The following is a 13,809-nucleotide window of genomic DNA, read 5'->3' as shown; positions in this document are numbered from 1 at the left end:
TACAGGTGCGTGCCACCACACCTGGCTAATTTTTGTATTTTTAGCAGAGACAGGGTTTCACCATGTTGGCCAGGCTGGTCTCGATCTCCTGTACTTGGTCCCTTTTTATTGGAGCTCTGACTCAGTTCTCTCTAAAAGCCAATACTAAGTCCTTCCTCTTGAGAAAACAAAATAATAAATGCTAACAGGCAGGCACAGGCACAGATATTCTCTCACTTAGTCCTAACCACTGTCTCGTGAAGCAGGTATTATTATTCTCACTTTAGACATGGCAAGCCTCTGGAGAAGTAAAGTGACTGCTTCAGCATCACATGGCCCATAGAGGCAAAGCTGGAAGGTGAATGCCAAGCTTCTGATGCCAGATCTCCTGTCCTATCCTTTATGACCCTATTACTCCCTGGTGCTGCTCTCCATTCCAAATGTTTGATTATTAGATTTAAGGGGGTCTAAGCCAGGTAACATGAACAGGGAAAGATCAGCTGACAATATCTGATTGTTTGAAAATAATCCACAGCTTATGTTCTGTTCATTTGATAGATGCTCATTGAACACCTACTATGTGCCAGGCCCTATAGTCCTTACTGTCAGGAAGTACAAAGCCTAGTATAAAATGCAAGTATATAAACAGGAAACTATACCATAATATGCTGAGTACAGTGATGGCTGTACAGGAATTGTGGGTATAGAATGAATGAATCAAGAATGAACCTTGTGAGATTGTTTGTCTGTACCACTGCTGCCCTTTCAAGGAGCACGTGTATTATTTTTTAAAAAACATTTTATTCTCTGTTCTAGGCACTTGGCCTGGCCCTGGTGATACAGCTGGGGGTGGGGGAGGGGAAAGGGTAAATTCCTAAATAGTTAAAGACAGGGTAACCTTCCAGACTTTAATAGAAGATCTATGCAGGAACAGAATGTTCTGCCTCTGGCAGTCAGAGAAGACTTTAAGAGATGACATTTAGATGATCTTTTATTTGTTTCTTGCATTTTTCTGAGCTTGGGTTATTTTAAGGAAATTATAAATACTAGAAACTCAAGAGTTTTGATTTGCAATACCTTACCTAGAGCTGTTCAAAGAGCCATATGGTTCACAAGCTATTTCTATCCCCATGATTCTGCTGAAACCATTCTCGTCAAGGTCACCAGCCACCTTCATGTTGCCAAATCAGAGGGTCAAGTCTCAAACCTCGTCTTCATTTGACTTATTAGTAGCATTTAACACAGTTAGTCGTGTGTTCCTTCAAATGCTTTCTTCACGTAGTTTCCATGATACTAAACTCTCCTGGTGTTCTTCCCATCTTACCAGCTGCCCCTTTTTAGTCTTGTTTGCTAATTCTACCCCATCTCCCTGATCACGTAACATTGGGATATTTTAAATCTCAGTCTTGGACTTCTTTTCTGCACTATCATCATTCATTCCAGCACTGTAGCCTTAAATACCATCCATCAACTGATGTATATCAAATTTTTATATCCAGCCTCAACTTTTTGCTTGAACTTCAGACTCCCATATCCACCTGCTAGTCCACATTTCTACTTGCTTGTCTGAGTGGTATCTTGAATGTAACATGTCCAAAATAGAATTCTGGACTCCTGTGCCTGCCTCCTACCTCCAGAATTCTCATTTAAGTTCTCTCCCACCATTCTACATCCCAGCACCTAAAACTCCATTCTTCTCGTTGTTCAGGCCAAAATACTTGGAGTTGTTAACAACTCATCTCTTTTTCCACACCCTACATCTAATCTATTGGTAAATCCTTTTTGTTCTACCGTCAAGATACATACAGAACTTGATCACTTCCACTGTCTCTACTTCTATTACCCTGGTCTAGGTTACTATCATTTCTTGCCTGGACTATTGCAATATCCCCAGTTCTTTGTATTGTGGCCAGAGCGATCCTTTCTATGCCCTGCTCAAAACAAAATCCATGTTCCTTAAACCTCTAAGGCACTGGACCCTGTTTATACTCTTAACCTCATATCTCAAGTTAGAGGACTCTAGACCTTTCAAACACCAGAATAATGTGGTGTCCTGCCAGGTAAGGTCTAACAGGGGAGGTTGTATGATAATCCAGAGTGCAGGAGTGAATAGAGGGGAGAAGGGACTCTCGGTGACTGCAGACTACTGTTTTGTGAAACATGAAGATAGAGGATGGGAGGGAGTCAAGATGGTAATGAAAGCAAGACTAAGGGCGCTGAAGGAGGCTTTTCTTCCTCTAAGAGGTGAAAGACTTGAGTGTCTTTATGAGTTCATTGAAAGGCGGCCATGGAAGGGAGAGGCTAATGCTGTTGATCACTGACTTACCAGGGACACAAGTAAGCCAGTACTGCAAGGAGAGACAGGGCCCACGTGAAGATGGAAATCATAAATTGACTGCAGTCACTTTTGTTTGCTTAGTTGCATGGCTTTATCCCACCACTTCACTCTGTCTTCTAGTCAGAGCCTTCTAAGTATCTTCAGTCTACTACCAGCCCTTTTGTTATGCCTGCCAGTTAATCCCAGTGCCTTCTCCCTTGTTCTGCTCCAGGCTCCTGAACACTGTGGATGTGACACAGGTCCCAAGGGTCACATTGCTTCCTGGATCACTATTCTCTGTCTCTTAATTCCTGCCCTCCTCCCAGGTGCTTTAAACTTACCTACTCCAGGCCAGTTGCGGTGGCTCATGCCTGTAATCACAGCACTTTGGGAGGCCAGGGTGGGTGGATCACCTGAGACTGTTGAGTTCAAGACCAGCCTGGGCAACATGGTGAAACCCCGTCTCTACTAAAAATACAAAAATTAGCCGGTTGTGGTGGTATGCACCTGTAATCCCAGCTACTTGGGAGGCTGAGGCAGGAGAATCGCTTGAACCCAGGAGGCAGAGGTTGCAGTGAGCTGAGATTGCACCACTGTACTCCAGCCTGGGCAACAGAGTGAGACTCCATCTCATAAAAATAAATAAATAAATAAATTAATTAAATAAATAAAAACTTATCTACTCCTGTGACTTTTTTTGATAGGGTCAAAGTCTGTGAAACTTTAGAAGCATACATGCTATCTTTGGAATTTAAAAAATATATCTACATGCCAACCAATCCATTATTTACTTAATATCTCTCTGTGAATTGAATCACTTTTGGAAAACTAAAACATATTTAAAAGGGAAACTTTATATCCTTACCATAAATGAAAACCACATCATTTGATCTAAGTGGAAGGTCATGGTAAGAAAAAAGGAAATGAAAACAAAACAGTGTTTTCAGATTTGATGCCTACAAAAAGTTAGGAGCCTGAGGCCTGCTTTCTTTTTTATAGGCAAGTATTTGGGAGGCATAGTCAGTACTACCAAATTGAGACTTACCATTGCCTTAATCAAAAGGAAGAGGATAGAGGAAGATGAACGAGTGAGGCCTGGGTGTTTGTGTGCAGAGATAGTTAGCGCAAGGGTTGGCATGCTGTGGCTTGCTTAATCAGTTTCAGTTTAAGATTGGTTGAAGATCTTCATGTTAAGATATGGCAGTGGCCTCTTTAAAAGTCTTTTGTGCCCGGCGCAGTGGCTTATGCCTATAATCCCAGCACTTTGGGAGGCTGAGGCAGGCGGATTACTTGAGCCTGGGAGTTCGAGACCAGCCTGGCCAACGTGGTGAAACCCCGTCTCTACTGAAAATACAAAAAGAGCCAGGTGTAGTGGTGGGCACCTGTAATCCCAGCTACTTGGGAGGCTGAGGCAGAAGAATCGCTTGAACCTGGGAGGCGGAGGTTGCAGTGAGCTGAGATCACGTCACTGTACTCCAGCCTGGGCGACAAGAGTGAGACTCCATCTCAAAAAAAAAAAAAAAAAAAAGTCTTTTGCCTTCAGACCTTCCCCCTTCCAGCCCACCCTGCCCACTCTTAGTGGATCTGTCTTCAGACGTGCTGCCTCATATTGTCCCTGTGTCCCTCGGGAAACTTTAATGGCTCCTTGTTGCCTATTTGATCCAGACCACAATGTTCAATTTGGCAACCAGTGAATCTACCACTCAAGTTTTATGGGCTTCCTGTATCTGCAGCAATATGTTAGATGGTGTGGGGACGTAGAATAAGGAAGAAATACACTCCATGGTCCCAGAGTTTAAAAAATGTTTCACCTAGTTGAGGAGACAAATCAAACACGAGTATGTGCACATATTATGGTGCATGTACACGACGAGGGGCTGGTGGTCAGGGAAGGCCTCATGAATCTGCCCATCCCTGGCTTGGTCATCATATAGCTCATTTGTGGTGTGTGAATCTCATGCTGGCTGGGGTTTTCTTTTTTATTGTGGTAAAATACACAAAGTATAAAAGTTACCATTTTAACCATCTAAATTATACAATTCAGTGGCATTTTGTACATTCACAATGCTGTGCAGCTGTCCCCACTATTTCAAGAAAATTTTCATCACTTCAAAGGAAACCTGTACCCAGTAAGCAGTCACTCCCCATTCTTTCTTCCTCCCAATCCCTGGCAACCACTAATCTGCCTTCTGTCTCTATGAATTTGCCTATTTTGTATATTTCATATAAATGGAATCATATAATATGTGGCCCTTTGTATCTGGCTTTTTTCTCTTAGCATAATGTTTTCAAGGTTCATCCACGTGGTAGCACGTTATCAGTGCTTCATTCCCTTTGACGGCAGAATAACATTCCATTGTATGGATATACCACATTTGTTTAACCATTCATCAGCTGATAGACATTTGGGTTGTTTCCACCTTTTGGCTATTGTAAATAATGCTGCTATGAACATTTATGTGTAAGTTTCTTTCTGTGGATGTATGTTTTCAATTCTCCTGAGAATATACTGAGCAATGCAACTGCTGGATCATATGAGTCTATGTTTAACTTAATGAGGAACTGCCAAACTGTTTTCCACAGTAGCCATACTAGTGTACATCCCCACCAGCAAGGTGTGAGGGCTCCAATGTCTCCACATCCTCACCAACATTTATTTTTCATTTTTAAAAAATTATAGCCACCCTAGTGAATGTGAAGCGTTATCGCATTATATGTATGTATATATATATGTATATATTTATTTTTGAGACAGGGTCTCCGTCGCTTAGGCTGGAGTGCAGTGGTGCGATCATAGCTTCATAGCTTAGTACAGCCTCAGCCTCATGAGCGCAAGCGCTCCTTTCACCTCAGCCTCCCGAGTAGCTGGGACTATACGCATGCACTGCCACGCCTGGCTAATTTTTGTATTTTATGTAGAGACAAGGCTCACCATGTTGCTCAGGCTGGTCTCAAACTCCTGGACTCAAATGATCTGCCTGCCTAAGCCTCCCAAAGTATTGAGATTACAGGTGTGAGCCACTGTGCCTGGCTTCATTGTACTTTTGATTTACATTTCCCTAATGACTAATGGCATTGGACATATTTTCATGTGCTTGTTGGCCATGTGTATATCTTCTTTGGAGAAACGTCTATTCAAGTCCTTTCGTTACTGGCTGAAAGAATGAGGGTCGTGGTCAACTCAGTATACCACTGGAGGCTACATGAGTAAACAGCAAACTGTTTCTCATAAATGCAGAATGTTGGCAAACTGACAAACTGCGTCTGCCACCCAGAAGGAATGCTGAGGGCAGTTATGCCCCAAGTGCAGTGTTTCTTGTGATTAGGTACATCTGAAGCCTGTTAGTAATAATATGAACCTGTGATCAATTAAGGAGCTGACAAATCATTACCTCCTCCTCTGTGCTCATTCTACCCAATAAATACGAAGGGCTGTGGAAGCTCGGGGGGGGGGGGGGGGGGGGGTGGGGTGGGCCTTTGCTCACTAGAAGCAGGGAGCTCTCTTATTCCCCAGACCCTTCCTTTAAAAGTTTCTTTTGTCTTAAGTTTTCATTTCTATGTTGTCCCCCTTCATTCAGTCTCGTAATGACAGTCTCAAGTAGTAACAGTAGTAACTCTTGTAATGACTGTCTCAAGTACTAACAGTAGTAACTGTTGTAATGACAGTCTCAAGTAGTAACCGTGGCAGTCTACCACATCCTTTGCCCATTTTTAAATTCAATTGTTTGTGTTTTTGCTGAGTTGTAAGAATCTTTATATATTCTATATAATAGACCCTTATATGATTTCCAAATATTTTCTGTCATTCTCTGGGTTTCTCTGTTTTTTAGAAATGACATCTCACTGTATTGCCCAGGGTGGTCTTGAACTCCTGGGCTCCAGTGATTCTCCCAGCTTAGCCTCTTAAAGTGTTGCTGGGATACAGGCTTGAGCCACCTCACCCAAACTTCATTCTATGGGTTTTTTCACTCTCTTGATAGTATCCTTTGACACACAGTTCTAATTTTGATGAAGTCCAATTTATTTTTCCTTTTGTTGCTTGTGCTTTTGGTGCCACATGTATGAAACCCATTGCCAAATCCAGAGCCATAGAGACTGGCTTCTATTCTAGAGTTGGGAGCTGTGGCTTGCCCAAGGCCATGTCCCCAAAGTCTCTCACAACTTAGCACCCAATGGATACTCACAGATGTTTGTAGAAGGGATGACTATGTAGTGGGATGTGAGCTGACCCTTGGTGGGGAGAGGGGTTTGTGTAGAGGTATCGTCTGACCAGGGACATGATTTGAATAGACATTAAGTACCTTATAAGCTGTAAGATGTGGTTGACCAAGAGGAGGGTAACATGAACGAATTGTGGATTCTGGGGGACAGGTAGCTGAGTGAGGCCTTTAATGGCGGCAAGGGTTTTTCCATATCATTATGGAAACCTAGATCCATGGAGGAAACTTGTGAGTAGTGGAGAAAGCTCCTCAGGGGAGGGAAGGCTGGCTGTGACTTCATCTTTATACCATACTCTCTAGAATAGGGCCTGGCCGGTATTAGGCCTTAGTAAATATTCCAGTGGCCTGATGAGGGAGACTTTTAAGATATTTACATGAGAGACTTTTCATGACATAGTCCTCCTTATATATTCTACTCTGGCTCATCCTTCTTCCAAACTTGACCTTGACTTTCTTTTTTACTAGATTCGCCCCTCTCCCTAGGTGCTGTCAGCTCAGCTGCAGTACATCACTCATAACCCTGCTTAGAACATCCTTGCCTCTCCTCTCCTATCTAATTCATCTCATTCCTCCAGGCCCAAGACAGTATCCAGTTATCCATAGAACCTCAACACTACTGCTCCAGCACATTAGTGTATGGCTCTAGTCAGCCATACACTTAGCCATACACTTACCAGAGCTTAGGGTCACATGATCTTAGGTTCAGATGCAGGCTCCACTAGTTACTGTGTAACTTGGGTGGGCCAGTCTCCCTCTCTCTGCCTTGGTTTCCTCATTGGAAAAATGGCAGTAATAACACTGCTAAAACAGTTCTGTGATAATGAAATGAGATAATAAACGAGATATAAAACCCTTAGTAAAGCATCCAGCTCATAGTAAGCGGTCAAAAATGGTAGCTGTACTGTTTTCTAGTTGGTTGCTGTATTTGGATGTTCTCGTGTTGCTATAAAGAAATACGTGAGGCTGGGTAATTTATTAAAAAAAGGCTTAATTGGCTCATGGTTCTACAGGCTGTACAAGAAGTGTGGTGTTGGCATCTGCTTCTGATGAGGGCCTCAGAAAGCTTCCAATCATGGTGGAAGGCAAAGGGAGAGCCAGTGTATCACATGGTGAGAGTGGGAGAAAGAGAGAGAAGGGGGAGGTCCCAGACTCTTAAACAAGCAGATCTCATGTGAACTAACTGAGCGACAACTCATTTATCACTAAGGGGATGGTGTGAAACCATTCATGAGAGATCTGCCCCACGATCCAATCACCTCCCACCAGGCCCCACCTCCAACATTGAGAATCACATTTCAACATGAGATTTGGAGAGGACAAACATCCAAACGGTATCATTTATATATCTAAATCTTGCTTCCTCCGCAAGATTGTGGGTTTTTTTCTTCAGGGCAGGGGCTGAGTCTTATGCTTATTTAACTCGTATATTTGGCACAAAGTTAGGACTATAGTAAGTATTTAAGAAACATTTGTTGGTTCGAGGTGACTTTGTGATTACTCGAGTTACTTGCTTTAGGAGACAGTATATCATTATTAAATTCTATATTATTCCACGATTCATTTTCTGAAACCCAAATTTTGCTTTGTTTTATGGGGATCTGGGACTGACTTGTGGTGATCTGATTGTATGTGTGAGCAAGTGTGTGTGTTGTGTGAGAGAGAGAGAGACAGGAGAGGACAGAGTGGAGGGAATGGTGGAGGTAGTGACAATTGATTCCTAAGGGCAGAGCCAGCTACAGCTACCATCCTAACCATTGCATCTAGCTTTCCTCTCCCAGCCCTAGAGCTGGGCTGTTATCTGCCCAGGCAGCTGTTTGGCCCTGACTCCCCTGGGGAGGGCTGCTCAGGCCTTCTCATTCTCCAGGCTGCCTTTACACAAAAGGAAATGAGGTCTTTTTGACCCTATCAGACTTTCTGCCAAGGCATCATGTTTTGCAAGAGGCTATTGCCCTGGCTATATACAGTCCTGGGCAATATGCTAACATTAAAGAAGCAAATTCAGGAAAATGGTTACCTCTGGATAAGGGAGGCAGGCTATGAGCTCTGAGATAAAGCTTCAGTTTCTCTGAGGTGTTTATTTTTTATGCAGGGCTGTGGGGCATATGATGTTCATTTATTATCATGAACATTATATAATCTTGAATTTGCTGCTTATCATTTCTATGCATGTATTATCCATAAATATTACTGTTTTTTTGAGTATTTTCCAGCTTTATATATGTGTTGTGAAATTTTATGTGTACTTCAGCTACCTATATTTTTTGCCTGACAGTTTTTGAGATTTGTCTATTTTGTTTGTTTTTTTGTTTTTTTGAGATAGAGTTTTGCTCTTGTTGCCCAGGCTGGAGTGCAGTGGCATGATTTAGCTCACTGCAACCTCCGCCTCCCAGTTCAAATATTCTCCTGCCTCAGCCTCCCAATAGCTGGGATTACAGGTGCCACCACCATGCCTGGCTAATTTTATTTTTAGTAGAGATGGGGTTTCACCATGTTGGCCAGGCTGGTCTCAACTCTTGACCTCAGTGATCCTCCCGCCTCAGCCTCCCAAAGTGCTGGGATTACAGGGTGAGCCACTGTGCCCGCCTAGATTTGTCTATATTGATATGTTAACATTAGACTCTGTATTAATATTCCATGTTATAAAGAGATGTATCTTTTCTGCTATTGGGTAGACATTTCAGTGGTTTCCTATTTTTCACTTTTGCAAACAATGCTATAACAAATAGTCTGATATGCATTTCCTTGTGCCTAAGACAAGATACTTCTGTAGGAGTGGATTGGCTAGGCCATAGGACATATATGCCTCTCTCTTTGCTCGTATTGCCACATCACTCCTCAGAGTGATTGTCCTACTTTACCTTCCCACCAGCAGTGCACAAATGTTGATGTTGGCCATGTCCTTGCCAACCCTTGTAGTTGTATCTGTGCTTCTCCTCTCTCTCCAGATCACCAGAAAAGGTGGGAGTTAAGTTTTGCAATTAAAGGAGAATGTCAGCTCTGAAGAATTTCCTGTTACATTTACTTTAATGAGGAAAAGATTTTGTTCTCTGTTTTGGTGAAAATAATGTTTGACTTCTGTGGAAAACAGTTACATACACTTTTTATTCTGAAGCAGAGCAGTTTTTTCTTTCTTTTTTTTTTTTTTCGCTGTTTGCATTCTTGGCAAACAAGTAGGAAAGACCAATTAGCAAGCTAATGTTCTAAATATTTACTTGCAGTAATAGTCATTTTTTAATGTTTTATATAGCATGGAACATTAGGTTTATGTTTATGCTTTTCAATGTTTTGAATTGATTAAAATGAATTAAATTTAAGAATGTGACACAACTTTATGGATAAAGATTGATCATAATTATTGCCCTTTATTTGCATTTTGTGAGGGAAAAATACATGGTAAAAAATGTGTTGACATTTTACAAACAGGTTAGAAAAGTCATAAAGGTAACTGGCTATTTTATGTTGTCTCTTATGTTCACAGGTGGGAAAGGAGAAGTTTCACAAATCCCAACATTGGGCTTTTGCAACAATGTTAGATGTTGGTGAGTGATGAAAGCCTGGAATAGGGAGAACCACTTCTGGGGCAAAAGATAAAGCCAAATGTAGATATATCCTAAAGGAGATGGAAGTGATGTACCATCATGGGTAGCCTTTGATAAACAGGTAAGTCACATGACACTGGGAAGAATGCAGTCTTAGCATTTTACAGATGCTAAATAATTTAGTTTTGAGAAAGTAGGAGTCTTCAGTGTAAATGTTAAGGCTAGTTCTTTTCTTTTTGCCTTTTCTACTTATTATTGCCTTTATTTTTAGTGTTTTATTTTTAGTGTTTCTCCCCTTGTCTTTATTTGTTTAAATTGACAAACATAATTGTATGTATTTATGGTGTACAACATGATGTTTTGAAATATGTATACACTATGGAATGGCTAAATTGAGCTAATTAACATATGCATTACCTCATGTGCTTCTCTTTTTTTGTGATGAAAACACTATTGTCTTACAATTTTCAAGTGCACAATACATTGTTTTAGCTATAGTATTGTGTTATATAATGATCTCTTAAACGTATTCCTCCTAAGTGAAATTTTGCTTCTTTTGACTAAGGTTAGTTCTTCTGAAAAGATAAATTCAAGAACAAAAGTATCTAAACAAAGAAAAATTATTCTTGCTCTGCTCTTTTTTATCAGCACGTTGGTTGCAGAATGCCAAATGTTTATCTTTCTTGGCTAATGCTTATTAACCTTTCTCTCATCTCCTTCACTGGACAGGATATCTGTCCTATAGACACTAAGAGTCTGGTCAGATTGTCACTTTTGTTTGAGTTGCCATTGACTAAATAATTGTGTTGAGTCTGAATGTGGCTTTAAATAGAAATGGAAAAATGCCTTCTTTCTTTTTCCATACTAATTAGTAATAAACCAAGTAATGATTCCCCATCCCTAAGGGCTAAAATGTGTATGGCAAGAAGAATAGTGAAAGGAAGTGATGCCATTATTAGACAAGAGTTGAATTTTTTAATGTATATTCTATACACATACACACACATATACATATGGACATATTGGCAGTTAGAAAAGGGAGTGTATTTGAATATTTTTTAAAAAGGCTAAGATCAAAGGAAAGAAAAGGCGACCAGCTATATGGATATGCTGTGTTTATCAGATAGCCCTGTATCACAGCCCATGTTCTGCTCGCCAGAAAGAACTAGTTATTAGATTATTTTAGATCCTGTATTGAAGGATAGTTAGGACTAGATAAGAATTGAAACCATAGCATGCTAAGTTTACCAGGTGGTTTTTAGCAGCTTTTAACATGGATTGGTTGGCAGTACTTTGATTCTAATTAAATGTCCTCAAATTGACACATCCCCATGTCATCTGTGATAGGGTAGATCATCTGTGATAGGGTAGATCAATTAGAGTGCACATTTTTTTTTGAAGCCTAGTTCTGACACTTACAGTATCTAACAGACCACAGGGAGCTTCTTTCCTGGGAAACCATTTCTCCTTTCAACATGGGCCATATTCTTTTCTTGGATTATTTTCAGTACCTGGCTCATGCTGGACCCAGAGCTAAAAAACAATTCTGGCTGACTGACTTGGGTGGATTATGCATAGTTTTCTGTTACTCTCAATCTTATAGGATGTTTACTTTGCATGGGCCAAAGAAAAGATTCTATTTTTACCTCATGTAAAAAAGGGGTATCGACAATATTTTAAACTAATCCACTACTGTAAGTATCGAGGCCACAATGTATTAATATTAAACTATTCTCTTGCATTTCAAGTCAAAAGTCATTTCATGTTTTTCTCCATATTTAATATGTGCCTTTCAAGCCTATTTTGCAGGCCTTTAATTACTTATGTAGAATATTTCGTGAATCTGGAATAATTTTAGCTTCAGACTACTTGGAAAATGAAGAGCTTGCTCATTTCAGGTCTAACTAAATGCAACATAATTTCAGTTATTTTGTTGGTCAACTTCTATTAAATATTCATTGAGCTTTAAATGAGACACTGAGACTGAAATATTTACGTTCTCTGATGAGACTGTGAACTACAGATTAAATCCTGGTTAATACCCCAAGCAAATTATAAAGCGCTTTCTACATTAGCGGTTCAACAAAAACAAGTCAACACCTGTTAATCATTTGACTTAAAAATGAGACATTTTTGGTGCACCCTGTCCCAGCCACCGGTCCCGGCCCCTCACTCTCCTTTGCCGCGCCGCCACCATGCTCTCTGTCCGTCCCTCCTGCACATCACGGAGCCCGCAGCAGCCTGGTAGCACTTTGCCGCTGAAGGGGCCAGCCTGGTCGACAAGAGAACGGGCCCCTGGCCCTGAGCGGGACCCGGGTTCTGGCCTGCAAGACTGCAAGGAGGATCTTCATGAGCCGCGAGCCGAAAATTAAAGCAGTGCCCCCGGCGTGGAGGATGAGCCGCTGCTGAGAGGAAACCCCTGCCCTTTGTCTCTTCCCATCGAGTACCATGTATCTGGCAGATGTATAAAAAGGCGAGGCTTCCTTCTGGACCACCGAGGAGGTGGACCTGTCCAAGGACATTGCACTGGGAATCCCTGAAGCCCGGGGAGAGATATTTTATATCCCGTTTCTGGTTTTCTTTGCAGCAAGTGATGGCATAGTAAATGAAAATTTGGTGGAGCGATTTAGCCAAATAGTTCAGATTACAGAAGCCTGCTGTTTCTATGTCTTCCAAATTGCCATGGAAAACATACATTCTGAAATGTATAGTCTCCTTATTGACACTTACATCAAAGATCCAAAGAAAGGGAATTTCTCTTCAATGCCATGAAACGATGCCTTGTGTCAAGAAGAAGGCAGATTGGGCCTTGCGCTGGATTGGGGACAAAGAGGCCACCTATGGTGAACGTGTTGTAGCCTTTGCTGCAGTAGAAGGCATCTTCTTTTCCAGTTCTTTTGCATCGATATTGTGGCTCAAGAAACGAGGACTGATGCCTGGCCTCACGTTTTCCAATGAATTATTAGCAGAGATGAGGGTTTACACTGATTTTGCTGCTTGATGTTCAAATACCTGGTGCACAAACCATCGGAGGAGAGAGTGAGAGAAAAATTATCAATGCTGTTCAGATAGAACAGGAATTCCTCACTGAGGCCTTGCCTTGAAGCTCATTGGGATGAATTGCACTCTAATGAAGCAATACATTGAGTTTGTGGCAGGCAGACTTAGCTGGAACTGGGTTTTAGCAAGGTTTTCGGAGTAGAGAGCCCATTTGACTTTATGGAGAATATTTCACTGAAAGACTAACTTCTTTGAGAGGAGAGGAGGAGAGTATCAGAGGATGGGAGTGGTGTCAAGTCCAACAGAAATTCTTTTACCTTAGATGCTGACTTCTAAATGAACTGAAGATGTGCCCTTATTTTGCTGATTTTTTTCCATCCTAAAAAAAATCAGCTGAAGTGTTATCAACTAGCCACACCATGAATTGTCCGTAATGTTCATTAACAGCATCTTTAAAACTGTGTAGCTACCTCACAACCAGTCCTGTTTATTTATAATGCTGGTAGTATCACCTTTTGCCAGCAGGCCTGGCTGGCTGTGACTTACTATAGCAGTGACAATGGCAGTCTTGGCTTTAAAGTGAGGGGTGACCCTCTAGTGAGCTTGGCACAGCAGGATTAAACAGTCATTTAACCAGCACAGGGAGTTGAAAGTTGAAAGAGCAGCCTCACTGCTTCAACGCAGATTTTAATGTTTACTTAAATATAAAACTGAACTTTACAAACAAATAAACATTGTACTCACAAGGCGATAA

The 13,809-nt window shown here is 41.3% G+C and overlaps 1 pseudogene; it reads left to right on the top strand.

Moving 5' to 3' along the window:
* Nucleotides 1–12,250: 12,250 nt before the first annotated feature.
* LOC101177326 lies at nt 12,251–13,391 on the top strand (annotated as a pseudogene).
* Nucleotides 13,392–13,809: the final 418 nt, after the last annotated feature.

Source organism: Nomascus leucogenys, unplaced genomic scaffold, assembly GCF_006542625.1.
Source record: "Nomascus leucogenys isolate Asia unplaced genomic scaffold, Asia_NLE_v1 001250F_45644_qpd_obj, whole genome shotgun sequence".
Classification (NCBI taxonomy): Eukaryota; Metazoa; Chordata; class Mammalia; order Primates; family Hylobatidae; genus Nomascus; species Nomascus leucogenys.
This window is presented reverse-complemented; position numbering and strand designations above follow the sequence as displayed.